Source organism: Ursus arctos, unplaced genomic scaffold, assembly GCF_023065955.2.
Source record: "Ursus arctos isolate Adak ecotype North America unplaced genomic scaffold, UrsArc2.0 scaffold_3, whole genome shotgun sequence".
In the NCBI taxonomy this organism is placed as follows: domain Eukaryota; kingdom Metazoa; phylum Chordata; class Mammalia; order Carnivora; family Ursidae; genus Ursus; species Ursus arctos.
This window is the reverse complement of record NW_026622985.1, coordinates 34489246-34512486: the sequence shown is the minus strand read 5'-3', so window position 1 is coordinate 34512486 and position 23241 is coordinate 34489246. Positions and strand designations below refer to the sequence as shown.

Sequence of the window (23241 nt, the reverse complement as noted above, 5' to 3'; positions counted from 1 at the left end):
AAGACAAGTCCAATTTTGCTTTAGTTCTGAGGCAAGTTATATATTGTCTTATATTTTAGCACTCTGCCAACATATCCTGACACAGTCCAAGCCAAAAGGCTACTGCCATCTGAGGGTCCTCTCCTAATTTAACTTCATATGGACCAGCCCCCAAAGTACTGAAATTACCCCTACCTATCCCACTTGGTACAAGCCAGAAACCTCCCATGTCTCAGATTCCTGATCACAGGCTAAATAGGACTATATTAGAGAGAGCACTTGGCGAAGGCATACACACACACACACACACACAATTTACAAAAAGAGTAGATTCCAGACCGTGCTGGTATTTATTTTCATTTAATGGGGGGTGGGGGTGAAACAGCATTGTATGAGAATTTTACAAGGGAGCTCAGAATGACTGGCTCCTTCTTATTCACATTGTAGCTCAAGGAAGGCCTTCCCTGATCACCCTAGGGCATCACTAACCCACACCTCCCTTTAAGTCCTCTGTCTGTGATCTCTATAGCATTGTCAGCATCTGAAATCAACAACTTGTTCTTATTTTGTTTATTATCTATTTCTATCCTTCAACTAGAATGTAAACTTTTAAAAACTCAATTATTCATTATTAAGTGAATTAATGAATGGATATATGCATTGATATGCTTCTACAGTTTTTCTCCTGGTTCCTGAGTTTCCCTCTAGAATTCTTTCTAGAAGCTAGAATATAATCTGGATATTTCCCAGCTTCATGAAAGCTGGAACAATTAGTGTCCATTGCTACTACTGAATGCTGTATGCCCCTGCCATCCCCTCCTACCTTGAGTTATTTATTCGTAAAGTTAACAGTTAACCCAAGTGAAGTTTATCTAAGTACAATCTAGAAAGACACTTCCTCGTTTAAGCAGAATTTTCTTTTTCCTGCCAGGAGACATATTCTGTAGAGGAACACAACTGTGTTATACCTTTGAAAGATGAAAAGGGAAGAGAGACTTACAAGTACATCAGCTCCTCTTTCTGGAAAAGAGGCAGAAAATTGAAGCAGGAGACTACCCTCAAGAGAACTTGATCTATCCAAGGGAAGTTCAAATGGTTTCAAAAGGAAAATATTTATTTTTCACCAAGGTAAATTATTATTCTGTCAGGGTGAGGTCTGTAAATCTCTGAAGGGTAATATATAAAAGATAATCACCAGCTGTTGTCTATTTAGAAAGAGGCTACAAGAGGAAGAAACAAATGCCTTCAAACAGATTGTGGGTTCCTTGAGAGTAGGGCTGCAATTTATATATATTTTTGGGTCCCCCATGAATGACTACCCCAAGGTGTTGTGACATAAGATAATAATTAAGCATGCATTAAATTGCCTGCATATGCATGTGAGGGATTGGGCTGTATTTCAATGCAAGGAAAAATTCCTGATTAGGGAGTTACCTAAAGCTAGAAATCAGGTTCCTGAGAGAGGCCAGAAATTTCTTCTCTGAATTTCTTTTCAAAAGAGGAGAAACTTCTAACTCAGTTATCCTGATAAGTGATCTTCTCCCCAAATATAACAAAATGGATACATTTTTCTATGCACGACTTTTCTCAGTCCCTCCAAAATATGACCTTCCCACACATTACCATATTTAACAAGAACAAGTTGTAGTAGAGTTAGTTTTTAACAAAAAGGGCAATCTTCCTTCTACTCACTGTAATTCAAAAACATCATGATTTTATAGAAAAGTCACTGGATTCAAGAACCATAAATGGCACTAAAGTGATATGGTCTGAACCCTGGGTTTGCAGATGAGTAACCCTTGTTTTGGAGAGACAGAGTTGAGAGGTCACACAACCTTTCTGCAGTTAGTGGGAGGACTTCACGTCCTTAGCAATGAGAATGGAGGGTTTGAAGATGGAAGTGGAGTTTGCATCTAAAGGCTGTTCTTTACTATGCGAACATGAAATACAAGAGCTACAACAGGGTCCTCCCTAAATTAATATCTGCCGAAAGGGGGAAAATTTTAAATAGAAGAGGGACAGAAGGGGCAAAGTCTCATTAAGACAGAGAATTTTAAAGTCCTAAGTGATCTGTGAAAATACCAGAAATGTGTGTTATCACATTTTAAGATGCTTATTCCCTGAATGTCCCTTTGATGAACTAATTTCATTTAGAGGCTTACCTGCAAATATAAGGTATTCTATTTGAAGAGTGGCTTATTATAACCAGGAATCTGAAGTTACATTTGATTGCGAGTCATAGAAATATACTCTACTTTGCATGTCTGTACACATACACATATTTAGTACAAAACTAAGCTTCAAGGAACTGTGCTCACACTTGCCACGGGAGATAAACTCTATTATTTTCTATTCCATTTCATTTTTAAAATATAGCTTGTACCCACTACGTTGATTTCAGAACCCATGAATAGGTCTCATGGTGTTTCCAAAAATGCTAATTACTCTTACTAGACCATCCCCAGGTTAATATTTACCCTGCAAGGATCTACAACAGCGTTTCTACATAGAAAATATTTTGATAGTGTTAAGACAGCAATAGAGTTAAATTTCTGTAAACCCCAAGTGCCTCTAACAGGTGTAGACCCTTTTGGTGTCAATAAATGTCTGATGCTGATAAAGTTAATTTTGTCTTCTTGAAAGACAGGAGGGTCTCATCTTTCATCCCACTTGTACCATGTCACCTTCCCTGAAATCTCCTGCCTACAGAAAAAACTCTCCTTTTTCTCCTTCTAACATTATCTCTAATAAAACTAGCACTTTAATCAGTCTAGGTCTCAGATGCTTATACAGCACCCAGTTTAGGGTTTATAACATACTTATGCTATTTTTCTCACTGATTTCTAGACTTTGTCTCTAAATTATGGTTGAGGGCTGTGTCCCACACATCTTCAGTAGCTTTACCAAACCAAGCCCGTCTTGTTCTCTGAATACTGATTGTCAATCAGTGATGTAGGATGCCCTAGGATTAACCTCCCTCTGAAAAATCTCTGTGCTTGCTCTGTCACACAATGCAGAGGACAGTGGCACCCTCCACTCGGCAAAAATCTCTCTGATTCAATGTTATTTCCATGATTTCTGTTACAATGAGGAATTCTCAATGGTTGGCCCCCAGCAATTGACCACAGTAGATACACAAATAACTTTAATAATTTTCTGCTTGTTTACAACAAAAAAAGGGTAATTAATGTTCTGAAAGAGAATTCTTGAGGGAGGGCATGGTCAGGTGTAGGCTGGTTAGTAGCAACTGGGATGCAGGAATCTATTAAACCGAGGACAGATGTCAAAGCACAGAATGAATATTCTTATCTAAATCCTGAATTCAGAAGGTTTCTTGTACAGGTTTTATTTTGCCTGTGTGTGTGTGTGTGTGTGTGTGTGTGTGTGTGTGTGTATGTTTCTTTGCAGGATACTTCTCCCATTGCCTGGGTTCCTTTCCTAGTCACATTTTTTACTGCTAACATCATTCCCATTTAGATAACAGGAATGAAGGGACTGTAGAATATTCCCCTGCATTGGGGCTGTGCTGTAGGGTTTGAATACATGGTGAGTCACACACAGCCCTCTGGGTCACCAGACTGGAGGTGGCAGGGAAGAAGGAGGGGGGGCTATGGAGGGAAGAGACAGCCTGGAAAAACAAAACCCCTGGAAGGTCTAGTGAGAGAGCTGACCTGCCCAGAACTCTGTCTTCTGTTGGGTTCCCTGAAAACCCCCATACACAAAAAGTGGGGTCCTTGAAGTCCCCCTGGGATGGAGAGTGGAAGCTCAAAATAGGACAGAGACACACACACCTTTTGCCTATAGTGACTAACCTCTCCAGGGAAGGGATCGGAGAACGGATGGGTGTAGGTTGCAGTCCCATTCACAGAGCACCTCTGTTTCCTGAGTGCTTAGGAGAAACTCGGACTACCAGGAAAGTGTGCTGTATTGCCGTCTGGCTTTCTTCCCGTCCTGTTATGTTGTTTTTACCATCACTTCTTTTGCCGAGCACCTGGTAACCTGGATGGTGTATGGCCACCTTGCAGTCCCGGGACGCGCGAGATGCCGCTTTCTTAGCCCAACTCTCCTTCAACAGAGTTAGGAAAAAAGTGTCCGCTGCTGCCTCGCTCTATCCAGAGGTGGGATAAAGGATGTTAAGGGTTGTGCGTCCTTGGAACCAACTTGCCTGCCTCCCAGGGCTCTCCAGCCAGCCCGGTTTGCGCCTTGCCTGGAATCGGATTGTCCCGGGCTCCCCCTGGCATCCAGGGCTTTAGGAGGGAAGACAGAGGAGTCACAGTCCCCAGTACCAAGTCTGGCACTCCAGACCCCCGTCTTCCAGCGCCGTCCTCACTGCGTTCACTCACCCTAGGTTACTGTGCCCACCATCAGTCCCCTGTGTGGAGGGCGCTGTTCCCTCAAATGCAGCCGGCGCCCCCAGCTCCGGACAGCTATCCAACTCCGAACGCTCTCCCAGGGTTTGCCGGACCCCCATGGTTCCTCTTCTTACCTCCTGTCTCCCGGCTCCTTTTCTTGCTCCTCTCAGCACCCCAGCTCCTAGCCAACCGTTTTTCCACCCGTCCTCATCTCACTTTCACTACCTCGCCCACTACCGACCCTCTCTCCACAGGCTCTCAGGTGGTGCTGTCCCCCGAGTAGTGGCTGAAGGAGCCAGGGTGGCACGGTTTCTGGGTGTGGGTTCTTTTGGAAACTCACCTCCCTCCGGAATTTGCATCCTCCGGGGAAGGGACAGGGCTCCCAGAAAGCTGCCTCCAGGGACTGCCTATGAACCTCCCATCCCAGACTGTCGCCCCCCCACCCATTCCTCCCTACCCAGGGTCTAACTCGAGTCCCTCTCCCGCTCCCCATGTTTACGCCGCGTTTTAGTCTCCGGGACCCGTGGGGTGAGCCCCAGCCGGGACCGGAGCAGGGCAGCTGCCGCGGGCGTAGCCCCACTTGCGGGCCGGCGCTAGAGGGGCTGGCACCGAGGCGCTCGGAGCTCTCCTGCTCGCCCCTCCCTCTCCAGGGACTGGAGGGGGCTGGCGGGGGCGGGAGGGTTCGGGGGCGGGGGGGCTGGCGCTCATCAATTCCGCTGCCACCTCGTCTGCAGCCTGGGGGGAGGCTGCCGGGGGTGGGGCGGGAGCGCGGGCGAGGATTAAGACTCTTAAGTCAGGAGAAGTTTGCGCACAGCTCACAGCTGGGCGAGGGAAGGAAGGCGCCCGGAAGGTGAGCCTCCTGGACTTTGGGGAGGTAGAAAGAACGCATGGGGGAAAAGCAGTTACCTTTTAGCCTATAATACAAGCTGGGTCTAGGTTTAAACCATCACTTAAAGCAGAAGTAAAGTGTCAGGAAATCGGGAGGGGGACAGGAGAAGGAGGGCTCTGAACTAACGCAGTTTGCTCTCACGTCAAACTAGGAAAGCCAGCCCCCCAGACGCTGGGTGGGCTGCGCCGCGCGGCTCGCGGACCTTCCTGGGTTGGAGAGGTGCGCACCGTCCGCACCTCACCCAGCGGCTGACATCTCCTGCTCAGGAGATGGGCGCTGTAGCTTGAGTTCCTGAGTCTCTGGAGCCACCACCTGCGAATGTCCTTCGCTTCTGCTGAGCTGTGCCCAGCCGCCCTTTGAGACTAGCCCAGGTAAGGAGGGTCTGGGAATGAACGGAACTTAAAGCTTTGGGATGTTCCGGGGGGTGGTTAACCGTGGAGGGGCACAAGATACCTTGCTTTTTTATTGCAAAACTGCAGTTTGATTGTGGTGCTTGAAGTTCAGATGTAGGGTCAGCTTAGTCTCAGCCGCCTCACTTTACCCTTGATTAGAGAAAAGATCGTTGTCCTGGAAAGGTGCTACAATTTAGAATTTCATATTGAAGACTCCTGGTTTTTTGAGACTTAATCTATGTTACTAAAATCAATTTTCTCTCAAAAGTTTTATTTTCCAACTTATTGGGTATGAAAATTACGGGGATGAGAGTTGTGGACTTTTTCCAAGAGGTGTTTATTAGCTAACAAATAGATAATATCGGCATCTATGTGATGTGTCATGGTTGTTCTGGATATTGGAAATGACTACAGTGGTGAATGGCGTTGCTTGTTAAGTCATGTTTTACAGAGAATTATTTTCCAACAATCATTTATGCATAGCAGCCATTCTTCACACCTATTAGGAAAAATATGTTGTGTGCGTAGTTTCCAAAAGGGTACTCTTTTTTCATGATGCTCTTTCCAAGCCTGGGTGAAAGGCATCAAGAAAAGCTCTAACAAATTAATTCTTCTTCCCAAAACAGTCATTTTCCTTGAGGGACAAGGAAATCCAATCAAAGTCAAAAATCAAGAATCCAGTTAGATTTTTAACCCATTATTCAGGCTTTACTTTGCCAACCTACCTAAGAAAAGTTCTGTCTGAAAGCTTTACCTAACATCATATGGCATATGCAAGACTAGAAGGCAGGGTTCCATTTGCCGATCTTCGGGAGACCCCAAACGATTTGGTGGCTCTAGGTAGCCTAAACCAAGACATATATTCAAGGCTATTTGTTGAAATTATTGGGTGATGGAAAGTGAAATGTTCAGAAGAAATCAAAGTGTGACCATGTATTTACTGAAACTAATCTTTAAACAGCAGAGTGTCCAAGTTTGAGTGTGTCTTAAATAAGAAAAAGCAAATATTTTATACATTTGGGCCACTTTGGCTTATCAGTAAGACAAAGTAGGAATGCTTTTTAGTATTGTGGGATTTATAATAGCATGTTGCTAGCCTACTATGTGTTCAGTTAAAGAACTCAGCTTTTAAAAGTGGAAATTGCTGGTTTTCTACACTAGAATTATGAAGGGAACTAAGGTGATTGGATTTGCAAACATCTCTGCAGTTTAAGTCAGTATTCTCAGTGGGCACTCATTTCTACTCAATATTTTAGCATAGCCGAAAACATGCGTCAGCTGGGATTTGTTTTGGTTCAATGCCTCTAATCTACAGTTAATTTTAGGAACTATAGCCACAAGAATAATATTCAGTCCTATTGTAAAATGCTCTAAGATTATTTATTGACCACACCAATACACTGAGTAAACATGAAATCCTTATTATAACTTATTCACAAGAACACATAAATAATCTTAGAGTTGTATTGTTTTCATGATGCTTGGAGTTGAAGAAAATTAGCTGATATAAATACGGCTTCTGTTTCCGATTTTGTTATGTTTTTGAATTCCAGATAATGAATGATGATGGATGGATAAAGGTAGGATTTGCTTCAGTCAGTTAAAGAAATGGAGCTAAATCTTAGTTAGCATAGTGGTGTTGTGGCAGCTCTGTTCTTGGTGAACTTCTTAGACTCTTTAAATGTTGACATGAATGAAGATATTATCTACTGTTGGTTTTTATTACAGTAAAAATAAATTGGAAATAGGAGACGTGATATTTTCAATGATAACCTAAACCAGTGTTCTCAACTTAGGCTGCAAATTAGAATCAATGGGAGAGCTTTCAAAAAAATAAGTCTATCCAGACCTTTCCCCAAACCAATTAAATCAGAATATCTGAGGAAGGGGGTCCACATTTTTATTTTTATTTTTGTTTACATGATTTAATGTGCAGCCATGATTTGGAACCACTGATTGAGTGGTTCCCATCGGATTTGGTAGAGCCCGTTAATTTTGGGGGGTCTTCGTGAAAATAAATGCCATATGTTCTACTGTTGGTCTAATCTTTTTTCTTTAAAAAAATATATCTAATTTGATTTCCCAATTAGAAGAAAAAGAGGGTTTTTTTTCCCTGATGGTAGATGTTTAAACCATAATAGCTTCTGGGAAAAACATTTTTTTTTCCTCCAGAAAGCAAGCTATTGAGTTTGAAGCTTACCTGACCATCCAGAAAATGCTTTAGTAAATTAGCTCTAGCTTTAAGAGATGTTGGAAATAATGCTTTATGAAACATAGAATTTGATTTCATTTTTTCTAAGGCCTGAATGATGTGTAATGTGCAAATATGTACCCTTTTGAAGGATAGAAGGAGGAAAATGCTACCATTCTCTTTGGCACACCAACTAACATATCCTGGGTGCCAACTACGTTCTAGTATTTTCACATAAATTATTTTATTTAAGGCTTACAATAGCTTTGTGAGGTACCAGCAATTATTTTGATTTTACATATGAGGAAATTAAGGACCCATTAGGTTAATGAACTTGCTCAAAGCCACAAACCAAATAAATTTAGCATGTATTTGAACCCGGGTCTTCTCATTTAAGTTCAATACTGTTGTAAAATATATATTTATATACTTTTTTTTTTAATTTAAAGGCGGAATTTTTTAAAAAGCAATATTGGTTAAGAGCACAGATTCTAGAATGGCTCTGCTTGTGTTTTAAGCCCGGCTCCATCATTTTCTAAGAAGCTCTATGATTTGGGGCAAGTACTCTAACCTCCCCGTGCCTTAATTTCCTTTGTAAAAGGAGGTTTCCCTAATGAGAATTAACTGAGTTAATATTTGTAAGTCACTCTGGGTAGATGCCTGGTGCATAGTAAGTTCTATGTAAGTGTTATATTTTTTAAAATGTCATTCATTAAAAAATATTTTTGATTGTTTATTATATGCCGGGCATTGCATAAAGCCTGGAAGATAACATAAACAATAAGTCATGCCCCTATACTCAAGGATTTTGTGTCTAATAGAGAATGATCAATACATAAATAATTGTTCCACTCTGGTCTGAGATTTTCTTCCAGTTTAATTATAATCAAAAGCATTATTTTGTGTGACAACTGTGTGCTTTTCATTGTTAATATGATCTTTCAGGGCTCCATGTAATGAGTATTATGAAACCAATTGATAATATGTTGTATTGTCACAATGGTATTCATTTGTTTTCAATTCTGTCAAAACATAGGAACCAATATTAATTAACATCTGTTTCTGGGTTTACTTTATCAGTTTAGAAAACTGGTAATATGGAAAGGTTTGGGGTCTCTAAAATTTTATTTAAGAAGTGAATAATTTAGAGGCAAAGAATTGGTAGAAAATGTCCTCGGAAACTATTCCTCAATACTTCTAAATGCCATTTTCTTGAATTGGTTTTCTGGAGAGAATGTTATCTGATTAGAATGTAGTTTAGGGTTCTTGGGGGGCGTTTTGTTTTGTAAAATCATTTTAGGGTAGGAAACATTGAGCAAGGAGTACAGTGAAAGGTCTCTAACACCGGGCTGGCTTGGCAAGAGTATCTCATTGGAGCTGGCCATACTTCTTCTACCACTGTGCCTGCGGCTCCATGCCACTGCCCTGTGTCGTGATACCTCCAGGGTACCTGTGAACACCTGAGGTCTAAGCGTCTGTCTTTGTTCAAAGGAGAAGCCTCTCTTTATTAAAAATAGTATATAAATTGGCATTCTTTGTAAAAGAAGAACACAGTACTCTAAACCTAAGGAGTTATTTCTCAAAGAAATAAAGGACCTAGCTTGGTGAAACGTTTTCTGTTTTTGCAATCAATATTTAACCATTCTATCTCATTGAAATTTCTGTTTGCAAATGTACATATTCCTTCTCTCTTACCAATACCAAGGCTATTCCCAATTTTTCCCATGGATGCTACATTTTTCTTCCTCCTACTTTCACTGCCATCCCTTTATCAGGAGCTTTTCTTATTATTTTTAACAAAATAATTAAATACTCTCCTAATCTGTGGTCACATTCAGCCTCTGTGACGCATTCAGTGTTGCGCAACACAGTCAGACTTATTTTATGTTCTAAGCTCCCATCTTGTCGCCCTCGATTCATAATTATTCAGTAATAGCTGAAGGGCCAGAAGACTTAGAACCCCTCTTTAGCCTGGCATTTAAGATGTTTCATGATATAATTCCATTTTATCTTTCCCATGCAAGTCAAGTGGGAAACCACAACAACTCCGATTCCAGTTCTGAAGCCATAATGACGCTGCAAAAATTGACTCCAGGTTTGGAGTCCATCCTTCACTTTCAACCCTTGTGCCCTTGCCTGTCAACCTCAGTTTATATTCTATTGCCTCAAAACCGAGGTGGGTGGGTGGGGGGCTTTCCATCCAAGGTTCAGTGGTGAAACTGCGTAGCTTTGATTTTTCTTCCCACAACCCTATGCCCCTCCCTGCCTTCTACTTGTCTGCTAGTTTGAAATTCAGCATTTTAAATCTTACCTTCCTCCATCCTGCAAAATGTGTTACTCATTCTCCCGTAACACATCCAACAAATTTCCATCCTTAGAGCTTTGTTCATATTTTTAAGCTCAGTACATATTTACTAAATGCCTATTATGTCCTAGTCAGGGGATATTGTGACAAGTTACAGTTACTGGCTTCCCGGGACTGCAGGACACAGACCAACAGACAGTTACACAACCGTGTGGTAAGTACTCCAATAAAGAAATGTCATGAATGTTCTGGAAGCAGGGAAGAATAGCAGCCAGTGGGGCATCTGGGAAGCTTTCTGAGGGAGATGACCCTAAAGGGGACATGATTCGGCATTGATATGACAAGACAGAATGAGCCGAGTAAGAAAGGGAAGAGATGAAGTGTGTTAGAGGCAGGACATGAAACTCTAAAAATCCTGGAGGTTTGAAACAACATGGTGATTTTGGGCTGGTGCTTGCGAGGTCGGCAGGGCACGGATCACCAAGAGGCTTGCAAGCCTGTCTCGCTAAAGAATTTACATTTTGTCATGAAGACAGTGGGGCTTCTTGAAGGAGTTAGAGTAGAAGACTGAAATAATCAGATCTGCCGTTCTGGTAGATCACTGCAACAGGAAGGTAGGGGGGATATTAGATTGAAAGAGCAATGGATACAAATTAACTGTAAGCCCGGAGCCTTATTGCAGTAACAGAGGGGAGAAACAGTTAGGGTCACCTTGTGGGAGATAGAAAAGGAAAGAAAACAATCACGAGATTATTGTAGGGATAGCTTTGATGGAAGAAGGTAAATGGTAGAAATTGGTGGTGGCATGAATAAGAGAAATAGCCAATAGTATGATCAATTCTAGGTTTCTTTCACAAATAATAGGAGAGATGGATGCCATTCACATGGTCTGGACAAGGAATATTTTAGGGACAGAAAGTAAAGAATTTAATTTGGAATGTGATGCATCCAACTTATTCATGTGACGATGTCCAGTCAAAGTAGATATAGAAATTTGTGGCTGGTGACAGAATTCTGTATTAGAGATATGGATTTGGGAGGCATAAGTCTGTCTCTCTGTTTCAGCCGATGGTATAAGAATGGAGGATTTCACCTTTGGAGAAGTAAAAACTGAAAAGAAAGAAAAAGGAAGGGGGGAAAAACAAAACCAGAAAAATTCTTAAAAAAGAAAAACATCTAGGACAGAATCCCAGGAACACCAGTTTTTTGTTTTTGTTTTTTTAAGGGACAAGAGTCTGCAAAAAAGGTGGACATAAAGGCTAGATGAAAGGAAGAAAAGGGAGCAAGTGGTTTTGTGGAAGCCGAGGAGAAAAAAGTGGGCACCTAAGCAGGACGTCACAAGTAAATCAAGTGGGATAAGAAGTGAGATCGCAGTTGGATTGAATTAAGAGCAATTTCAGTGGTGGGTTGAGGAATAAAGGACAAGGGAGGATATGGAGACACCAAGTGTCCACAATAATTTCAGTCATTTGGGCATGGACTCTTCACTTTATCTCCCTTTGAAATTTTACAGCCCGCTAGAGCATAACTTAAATGCTGCTTCCTTCTTTCAGCCTTACCCGGATGGTCAGTGACCACCCCCCCGGCAAGATGGAATATCACATCCTGATACGATGTGTCTTTCCTTAGAGCCTCTAGAGGCACCATGCGTGCACATCTGTGTGTGTGTGTGTGTGTATGTGTGTGTGGTAGTCTTCCCTTTCGTCATTCATTCATTGAAATAAACTCTCTTAATCTAGTATAATAGTGTACTGGGGGGAAAAGATGGGTTTCATAAACCCCTACCTTCTGGGATTACAATCTAGAAATCCCAGTATTTCAGCATCCAAATATTTCTTAGAATGTTTGTCCACTCAGAAGTTGCACGGGTGGATTTTTCAGGGAAGAATATCACCTTCGAATCACAAATTATGCCATTTTATACCTGTCTTCTGGCACTTTATTCTCCCTTTTCTGTTGTGGAGATCTGTTATTTCATTACTAGATTTAAAAGGACACAGTTATCCTTTTATCCCATATTCCACAGCACACAGAGGAGACTTTCTCTTCTCTTAGTGAAGTGAGTTAAACTTACCTAAATGTTGCCCTAGATATGGTGCTTTTTTTTTTTTCTGAAATTATTTTTTGTCACATTAAGCCTTAAATTTTTCCTCTTTTAAGGCATCAACTAGCTGTTAATCCAGAGATTTCAGCCCCTTCTCTCTGGCATCCTCCAAATCAGTACTCCATGCACATTTCTCACCCTGGTACTGTTACTTCTGGCTTGAGTCGGTGTTGACTTGAAGAGTCAACTTGTTTTCTTCAGCAAGCCTTACCTGAATGGTCAGTGACCCCCCCCCCCCAGGCAGGATGTAATATCACATATTACATTAAATTAAACATCACATATTACATTAAACATAGCTTATGTATTCAGAACATTGTATTCATCTGAAGCCTGCAGAACTGTTTTCCAACTGCCCCCCTTACACTTTCTTAGGCACAAAGTATATACCTCTGTGTCTCCCGTGCCTCTTGCACTAGCCTGAAGCTAGCTTGCTAGTATTTATACCTCTGTAGGGAGGGGAAAAAAAAGGGACTTTCCTTCTCATATTCCCAGTGTGGACCAAAGCCCTGGAAGCAATTAATCTTAAATTGTTTGAGTAACTGATGGTCAGCAAGTTAATGTCTCCGAGACATTAGGAATACAACTAAAATAATAACAAAAACAGCTACATTTCATTGAGCCCCGACTCTGTGCTGGATACAGCGAAGCTCAGTCGCTATTGTGGCAATCATGTGGGGAATTATCCAGCTCATTCCATGAGGAGACAGACTCAGAGAGCTTACGTGACGCACCAAGGTTCATGCATCTCCGAAGCACCAGGGCTTGAATTCAAACCTAAGTTTGCTCAATGCCCAAAGACTGTGCTCCGTTACTGCAGTCAAATGACATTTTGATGGTGATTTGGGTGTCTTTTTTATTATAATTTATATATATTAATTGTCCTGAATGATCAAGCCTTCAATAACAGAAATAGGAGCCCCTCTCCATGGACTTTTAAGTCAATCTGTCTGGAAGCTTTAAGCTCAGCTTTCCAACCCAGTGGGGCTGTGGGAGCTGTGGCTGTAACACTGACCTTCACGGCCCAGCCTTTTGGAATACCCTGCGGTGGTCTAGGCTCGTGCTCTGCAACAAGGGAACGTTCTAGAGGGCTACACACACGTGCAGGAACGTCCTGCACCGCAATAAAAATGAGAAAAGTGATACAGTTCTAAGAGTTTAGGCTCTCTTGCCTGACCCCAGCCTCGTTCTTTGAAGTAGACATTAAATTAATTTATTATAAACGCAGATGAATTTGGTGTCAGCCAAATATGAAAGCTACATTTATCCTTTCTTGGAGCCCAAAAGTAATGGCACTTATTGCAGGACTATTGTAGGGGGGGCAAGAGAAAACCTCTTTGATAATAATAATTGTTAAATAATTGTTAAAGGAAAGCTCTGCTGTTAGAGGAAATTTCCTCTCTAGTGGGGTGTTCATAAAGTCAACTGGGGCAGCAAGGGAAAAAGGAAAGGCAAATTTCACTGCTGCCAAATTTAAATTTCAAACGGACGTGACTCATATATTAATTAACCCAAACTTCAGCATAATTATTTGTTTCTAACCTTAAGTCTGACAGAATTCTTGCAAGCATGAAGGGTGTATTGTAGAAAACCTCGATGTTTACAGACATTGAGATGGGATCTCTTTAGCCCAAGATTCAAAGAAATTCATGACACAAAGAACACAATAATGCAAATTGCTTTAGCACCTCATTCCCTGGGCCTACTACAGGGCTAAAAGGTCAGGACAATATTAGAACACTTTTTCATTCCTAACATCATATAGACTGCAAAGATGGCATTAAGGCAAAATCCCAGCAAAGTGGTGAATGATCATTGTTGCTCGAGGGCCAATTCAGGAAAAGCAAGAATTTACTGGGTTGCTTTTCATCCCATTCAAAATGAAAATGGTTTTATTGCATCCAATGAGGAAAATGTATATTCTTGCAAATTAGATATATTATTTTAGTAAATAGAAGGTCAATGAGAAACTTGGCATTTTTTCTTAGCTACTAAAATATTAATAATCTGGGCAAATTTGAGGAGTAGCAACTTGGAGTCAGCAAATATCAAAACTGGAAGTAATAGCCTCGTTGAGCTGCATTTTAATTTGTTAAAGAGGCATTCCTCTTATCTGAGGTAGTCATACATTTTCTTGGTAACTAATATTTTATCCTTATTATTGATCAGGAATCCAGTCCTTTCATGAAAGAAGAACTGAGGTAGCGATGACATATTTCTCTATCAGTAGGTGACAGTGCTGCCTTGAGAACTCCAGCCTTTGGACTCCAAGTCCAGTGCTCTCCTTGAAAAGCCTGCAGAATTGCAGGGAGTCGTGAACATTCGCAAAAAAAAAAAAAAAAAAAAAAAATTCGCATGAATGTCCTCATTCATAACCACAGGAAAGTTGAACACATAAATAAGAGAAGCCCCAAACTATATTGCATAAGAGGAAGAGCCTGACTTTAGTGTCTCTTCTCTTCTCTTAGCTTCCCAAACACCTCCCACTCAATATTCCCATTTATTCCAGAAGCCTACTTTCCTAAGGAAAAACCCCACTACTTGAGTCTTTCCACAACCTACCCCTCAGCTTCTTCTTGCTCGCCAAAATCAATTGCTTTTCTTTTACTCTATTCCTATAAACACTGTTCCCTGCAGGTAATATGGTAGTGGAATAAACCTTTATTCCTTTCAGCAGAAAAAAAAAAATTGCATTATCAATGACTTAGGAGCTAATTCTTGAACCTGGCATTTCCTGCTGTGTTTTCTTCGATCAAATCAGTTTGGATCTTTATTCCCAAACTTGAAACTTTACACTACACATCAGCCTATTGAAAACTGTGAGAAGTGGGCTTCGCTGCATATCCACCACTTGTAATATAGACCCCACGCTGTCATCTCTTGCCTAGGCCACCCCGGCAGCTTCCTATGTGGCCTGCTCATTAGCGCTTGTGCCTCTCCCCAACATGTTCTCTGCTCAGCACCCAACATGAATCCTCAGCTGTAACCCAGATCAGGTTTCCCCTTGGTCCACAACCATTTAACAGCTTCCAAGGACACCTGAAGCCACACTCACACTTGTCACCGCACCGTGGCCTCTTGTTCTTCCGTGACCTGGCAGCCACAGCCTGTTGTTCCAGCCTCATCTACCTGGACCACACACTCCACCACGCTGATCTTGATCCATTCACTAGAAGACACCACGCCCTTTCCCCCTCGTGCCCTCACCCGAGCCCTTCCCTCCATCTGGAATGTTCTTTCACCCATTTTCACATGGCTAGCTGTGTCTCTTAATTCAGGCCTTAGCTTAACTGTGGCTCCCTCAAAGAGGCCCACCACAGTCCCTGCGCTTTCTGAAGTATGTGTTGCCCTACTAATCTCTATCTCAGCAACTTGCTTATTTCGATACAGTTCGTAAGCATTTTATTTTTGTGTTTGTTTCTTGTATTTTTGTATCACCTGCATTAGAATATAAATTCCACGAGGTCTGTCTTTTTGACTCTTAATTTCCAGCACTCTAAATAAATATCTATTCAACAAATTGAAGGAATACATCCATTTAATCTTGTCCTATCCACAGCATTTCTCAATTTATGTGACCTAAGACCCTTTTATGGTATACCAACTCCTGATATCCAGCTGAAAATCTTTGGAAAATCTGCCTTTTTGAAAGAAAGGGAAGATAATAGCAGGAATTTTAAGTACTGATGCAAATGTGAGTTGGGGGCAGGTGAGCCTTTTTGATAAAATTCAAATCTCCATGAAACTTTTCATAGTAGGATTGACCGTCTGCTGTCATATCCACGAGATGAAAGGGGGCCAGTTCCTGCTAAGGCAAAACCATACCCAAGCTTATAAAAGCTAACTTTAATCTATATCACCCTTAGAAGATATGGAGTTTTTAAAAACCAAATCACTTTTGTAAGTTATTGTAACTATGTCTACTGTTCATGGCCTTTATTGAATCTGAAGTTTTTCCCAACTATGTATTTCACCTGGCTGCCTTCTTGCCTTTATATAAAGGTAGGCATTTCTAAGTAAGAACTTTCACAAATTATTTGGTTCAAATGAGATTTTTTTTAAATAAGTATTTCAAGTTACAGTATGCAAAACTAGCTGGAATGAGGATACCCCTTCATTATAACCAATTTATACATTGTAGAGTCTTAAAAATTAAGTTATGGTGTTGGGGTTGACCAGACCATAATCTAAATAGAGCCCAATGTGAAATTTTGATCAATATCAGATTCCCAACAGTGTAATTTCCAGTTTTTAAGAAAAGTATCTTTAAAAAATCTTCTAGGAAACTTGGATAAAAAATAGATTGAAATATTTTAATAATGGTAATAATGTTAATAGTAACACTTACATAGAACTTACTATGAGCCAGTGATGATCTTACATGTATTATATAAATATATATAAAAATATAAATATATTATAGACATTAATATACTAAATCTTCACAGCATCCCTCTCAGGTAGGTACTATTAACTATCTTCTTTACACAATGAAGAAACTAAAGCACAGAGAGGTAAGTAACCTATGGAAGAACACACAGCTAATCCATGACAGCTTTGGAAATGAAATCAAGGAGGTCTGGCTCCAGAGAGTAAGTAAATGCGAAAAGGGGAATGTGCTTATTATAAATTTATGTTTCAAAAGCTTAACAGATAAAGTTTGTTATTATGATGTAAAGGGTCTTTCAGTTTTGCATTTTTGCATGTTTTTCAACAGTAGATCCATGGATTTCTCTCTTTCTCTTAGAAAATTCAAAGAATTAAATAGTGGTTTTCCTAATTCGTTCTACATGTGAATCTCTACAGCGGTCATGAGATGTACCCGTGCTAGTAGTATCCCACTCTGCCCTACGGTTTACAAGAAGAGGAAATTGTACTTTGCCAAGTTGACACCTCATTCATAAAAAGCAGAGTCAAATTTAAAAACTTAATCTGTTTTTATTCTTTTAAAGGTACAATTTCTGCTGCAAAAATGCAAAACACACCTCTTAACAAAAATGTGGTTTAAAATAGAATTTCCAAACTATGTTTTGATTACTTACTGAAAATTAGTCAGAAACCCATGATATATATGGCCTTAATGATGTGGGGGGAAAACGTGGTCTAAAAATGGCAAGTACAAATACATCAAATTTTAATTAGTCTAAAAATGGTCAAGTTTCCTATTCACTCACTTGGAGATGATAAACTTTCCAAGATCTATTTTGGAGCATGCCAGTTCTTTTCCATGTGTTCTAAGTGGTCTCATTTCCCTATGCGATGACTATGTTGGCACTCGGAGTACTTGTGCAACGGGAGAGATCTGATCAGATACTCAAAGGAAAATCTGTGTGTACTTCCATGTTCAAGATGCTCAGCCGTTTGCAAGTGATTTTTATTTACCATCTCCAATCCGTTTTAATTTATTTACCATATCTGAGGCTATTTTATTTTCAAATATTATAGTGCTCCTCTTTACTGCTCTTACATTTTTCATGCATTCTATTGTGTAATGTGTTTTATTCTAAAGCTTTTCTTTCCCCCTCCTCTGTTACAGCTCATTTTAAGAATAAAGAAAGAAAGAATAGGAAAACATGTGTGTCAGGGATATTTCACAGAATATTGATCTAGAACCTAACTGCTTTACATTAGATTATCCAATTTCCCTGTGAATCAAGTCATTTTTCCAGCAGTAGATTATCATTGTAGAGGCCAGGAAATGAATGCACAGAAAGTGAGAAGCTTTTATCCTCCAAAGTTGCAGGAAAGGGTAATCAAATTCATGGAGAAAAAGAATAGAAGAAAAAATGTGTACACAGCACAAGGAGATACTTTTATATGTTTTACTTCACCATAGTTGGAAAAGAAAATCTACTCTTAACATTTCTTCTGTCAGTCTGACATGATGCTATATTCTAAGCACTAAAGAAAAAAGCACTTCAGGATCTTTGCCCTTTCTCAACCTCAGAATATTGCAGAATAATATTTATATTGTTCTCAATAATGCAAAATATCCCTTTAGGATGGGCGGGGGGGCGGGGAAGCACTTGGTGTTTAACACAGAAACTCATCTTGAATGTTTTGGAAGATTGATCAGTGTCCCTAGTAGAAGAGGACAGGTCACCATTCCATTCAGTTTAGGTAATCCTCAAACAAGTAAATTAGTCAAATCAATTTAGCAGAAGCCCAAAGGTTTGTAAACATTGCATTATACAATTCATTTATACCCTGCCTAAATTTTTCCCTTCCAGCAATCCAAAGTTGACAAACTTGGAAAGGTTATGATTCAGAGCAGACTGACTGGTGATAGCATTGAACCTCGAAAGATGAGACAGAGCCTACTTTCTTTGCTACTTCTCTCTTGATTTAACAGTCATGGATTTTTCTAAGCCCCCTTTCGCCCCCCATGCCCCTTCTTAGCATAACAAGAACAATACATTTGCACTCTTCTTCATATTTGTTAAAAGAGCACACCTCAAAATTCAGGATAAAACCTCTAGTTTTAATACACCAGGGTTTGCCAATAAAACTTATCTCTCACCATCAGCTTTACATATGCATACCCATTCCCAGCCTTTATTTGGATTTTTAAGTTCTACTCATGTTAATTTATGTTAGTCCATGATCTACTTGTATATTTGAGGAATTTTCAAAAGAACATAATCATGTTCCCTCTTCCCAGTCACTTACTTGTAGTCTTCTAAAACAACCTTGTACCATTCCCTACTCCTTAGTACACACATTCTTATAGATGATTAGAGCAGATCTTAGAGGTCCTAATCCAACTCCATCATATAAATGAAGAAATAAAAGAGACAGGACTTCTCCAGTATCACACAGGTATATCAGTTCCATCCCATGGTGGATTAAACAATTTTAGATTTGAATAGAGCGATGTGTGTTAGAAAGAAAATAAGACATTCTTCATCGAGGAGCCACGATTATAGCCATATAGGCTATTTATCCCTCCTTTTGAGTCCATCACTGTCCAGAATCTCAGACTCCACCCTAAATTAATCAAAAGAAGGGTCAGGATCCAGACATAACCACTGTGGTGACTAGTGGGCAAAAGGTATGGGAGATACGCAGCCACTTGGGTGACTCCCTGAGTTGTCCAGGCTGATGAACACCTAAAACTATACATTTAGGTAGGAAAGCAAGCAAGCTTGTGGTCTTACCATTACTTATTGTATCCAATGAGATTTTTTTATTGTAAAGCTTTCATCTTCTTTTCTTTCCTCTTCATAATACTTTTTAAGCAGAGCCCCAAAATAGACATGACTGAGTTTTTTAAGTGATCATCACGCATGTGTTTTGCTTTTAGGATTTTTCAGTGTGCTTGTTTAAAACTTTCCCAAGGTGAGATGTTGATGCATTCAGGACTTTAAGGGACAAATAAATGGAACTGGTAACATGATAGGGGGGTTGGGTAGAGCTTGGGACAGAATTCCAAGTATGGCACCAAAGAGGGGTTGGGAGGAGCCAAAGGCAGTGTGACAACTGTGAATGCTTTAGGGAGCAAGGAGGGGAAATATCACAGGAAATAGCAATGACTACCACTTTGCGGGCTTCTGATATATGCCAATCTGTGTACAAACATGCATCGCCTCATTTAGGCTCCACAGCAACCCTGCAAGCTAGTTATTTTTAATCTCCATTTTACAGATGGGAAAACTGAAAATCAAAGAAGCTAAGTAAATTAATAATATAAGAAGAAATAAGAATAAAATAATAATGATTGTTAATATGTTAACAATAAGTTAATTTTAAAACTAAAAATTTTGAGGGCTAATTATGTTGGTTCTTGGACAGATTATCCTGTTTAATTTTCACAATAATCACAGGCATTATTATTATACCCATTTTACCTGCAGAGAATGGTGAGACTTAGGAGCTTAAGGAAAGGTGATATATCTTGAAGAAGAGGGAAGATTTAAGCCTGGACAGCCTAAATTTGGAGTCCATGGTGTGAATCGCTATTGTGAACTACTAAAAGCAAACATGCATTCTCACCTAGGTCTGTTTGCTTCCTGTCCATAATTTTTCAGCATCCCTCGTGGCTTTTAAAATAATGGTCTTCAGATTTCGTCTGATGACCCACGCTGATCCATGACGGAGTTTCCCTGTCTGGCAGCAAAATAAAAAGATGAAAGACAGTGTCAAAAGTTTCTCCTACCACTAAGTGCATTCAGTTTAAAGGACCACACTTTGTTCTGAGATTACATTCTTCCTTTTCTGGAGCAAAAATATCCCTTCTTGGGGTGCCTGGGTGGCTCAGTTGTTAAGCATCTGCCTTCCGCTCAGGTCGTGATCCTGGCGTTCTGGGATCAAGCCCACATCAGGCTCCTCCACTGGGAGCCTGCTTCTTCCTCTCCCACTCCCCCTGCTTGTGTTCCCTCTCTCTCTGGCTGTCTCTCTGTCTGTCAAATAAATAAATAAAAAATCTTTAAAAAAAAAAATCCCTTCTTTTTTATCTAATGATGATAATTGATGATACTTTTTAAAAAACATTCTTTATTTTAAAATCATAAATTGATCAACCCTATGCCCCCCCCCCCACCTCACATCAGGGACAATGGGAAAGGAATTTTATGTATTGATAAAATTTAAAATTTGGGGCTCTTTTAAAAAAGGAAAAGCATGCTGTTTGGGAATGAGGGGTGGTACATGAAGCAAACTACAGATTTGCCCAAGACTAACCCTTACGTTCATATAGTTTTTAAAGAATTTACAGAGAAGCATGTTACTCTTAAAATGATCAGTGTATAGATATACTTTTCTAGAATAGCACACTACATACACAAAATACCTGAGCTTTCGTGGACTAGTATGTACGCAGTCTAGGAAATGCTTTCATATCCAGCATCTCGTTTGACCTGTACACAGACTTCCCGACCCCAGTACCACATTAATAGGAAGGGTGTTGTCTTTAGAGGACACAACAAGATATATTACTTATTAGTATTGTCCGACCTCTCTTAACCTCAATTTCCTCTAGGAAAGGAATTATTTCTATCTCAAAGGACTATTTCATGGATTTTTAATAAAGTAGGAAAAGTGCCACACATAGTGTAAGGCGTATAGTAGTCAATAACTGCTGTTTATTCTTATGATCATTATGATATTCATGTTATCGATGAGAAAACTATCACTCAGATTGAAATGAGCCAACATAGCTCATCCAGTTCAGTAGTTCGATGATGGCGTTGGGCTTGAACCCACTTCTATCCATATCGCAAAGCTTCTCTGGATTATTTCTCCCCTGAGATTCTGTGTGAGTCCCAAACCTTCTTTTCACTATCCCACACCACAGTTCCAGTAATGGTAAAAACCTGAGAAACCCCTTTGATTTAAATGTGCCTCTGTCATTCCGTAGATGATGCTGTCCCTATGGACACAGCACATACACTTCTCAGAAGGAAAATCAGATGAGATTTAAAATGATTTATTGTATATATCAGTCCAATAAAACTAACATTAAAACAAATACAAGTCGGAATGGAAATTGTAAAGATCACCAGATGATATGAAGAGTAAGATCCTGCAGTGCAGAAAGCAGGCAGTAGCTAAAGGTCATCAGTTTACTGGGAAGAGAAAATTTGAAAGTGGACCCATAATTTTTATACCTATAAGAAGGGCTCATTGTGTGACTAGTGCATACCAGCAGATGTGTTTTCCTAAATTACAAGACACTGGTAGTCAGTGTGTTGTTTGTTTTTTATTTAAATTACCTGAAAAGTGGCTTCATCTCCCTGGGATAGAGCATGGCTTTAATTGTCAGTGGAAGATTAGAAAAAGTGGGCATCTCATTGATTCCTTAGTCAAAAAAGCTTTGTTTTCATTATAATCCTAAAGAATAAGAAGTCTCTGTCTTTTTAAAGAGAAAGGAGAAGTATGACATATTTCAGCCCTCAGAGGCCAGCAAATGAGGAAGGAAAGCCAATTCCTTTTCTTTTCTTTCAGAGGGATTTTCTCTTAATATAGCGCACTCTAATTTAGAGTTCCATCTCTTGTTTTAAGTTCATCAGAAATCTGGATCTTAAATAGCTGCTTCTAATATATTCAGAGACAAGTGTAGACTGAATATACACTGTGTTGTGAGAATGCATATCTTGAACTTAAAGAATGTAACAGGTATTAATTGAGCTTCATATCTTCCTGTGATTTAGGGTACAAATTTGCAGCAGAGAGCTTGTCACATGGTGTGTCAGCCACCAGACGGGGACAGTAACAAGGCTGGATCTCCAAAGGGGAAGTTAAGAGTTATACAAGAGACAGGGACACCAATGAGAGTGTGGGACAGCAGGAGATAATATTGAGAATCGATTTATGAAAATGGCTTGAAAATATGTATATTCAAAGTCCAACATATTTCTTTGAAGATTAACTTTCCTTCATTAAAAGGAATGAGTAGAAATCTTCAAAAAAACCTTTTTTTTCAAGTACCTGACTATCTTGCCAGCAACTCACCACCACTCCTAAAGTGACAAGGGGAGAGAGTCAGAGCATATAGTTTTGGACCTTGCAGGTTGATTTCAGGTAATGGAAATATTTTAGATGAAATAGTCAACTTGACTTGTAATACCAATAAATCATTTTGCTAAGCCACAAAAGGGCAATGGCCTTGGTACATAACCCATGTGGATATGTGGATGGGGGAAGGCACTTCTTTTTTGTCTCTACTCTCATCATCTTTTTTTTTTTTTTTTTTTTTTTGAGAGAGAGAGAGAGAGCATGTGAGCGTGCGAGCAGGGAGGGGCAGAGGGAGAGGGAGAGAGAATCCCCAGCAGGCTCCACTCCCAGGGCAGAGCCTGACTCAGGGCTCAATCTAATAATCCTGAAATCATGACCTGAGCCGAAATCAAGAGCAGGACGCTTAACTGACTGAGCTACCCAGGTGCCCCCCTACCTTTTTTTTTTTTTTTTTTTTTGTAGTGAGAATGCTGAAGATCCACTTTCTTTGCAAATTTCAAGTACACAATACAGTACTATTAACTATAGTCATCATGCTGTATGTTAGAGGGCTCTTCTCAGTAGGCAAACTATGGAA

At 40.0% G+C, this 23241-nt stretch overlaps 1 long non-coding RNA gene across 1 annotated transcript in view; it reads right to left on the bottom strand.

Moving 5' to 3' along the window:
• The window catches only part of LOC125281116 (uncharacterized), a 190068-nt gene that overhangs the window by 20023 nt on the left and 146804 nt on the right, over positions 1 to 23241 (bottom strand). Inside the window, exon 6 of the long non-coding RNA XR_007188189.2 lies at positions 20205 to 20318. This is a non-coding gene — a long non-coding RNA (uncharacterized LOC125281116). The remainder of the gene's footprint in view (positions 1 to 20204; positions 20319 to 23241) is intronic.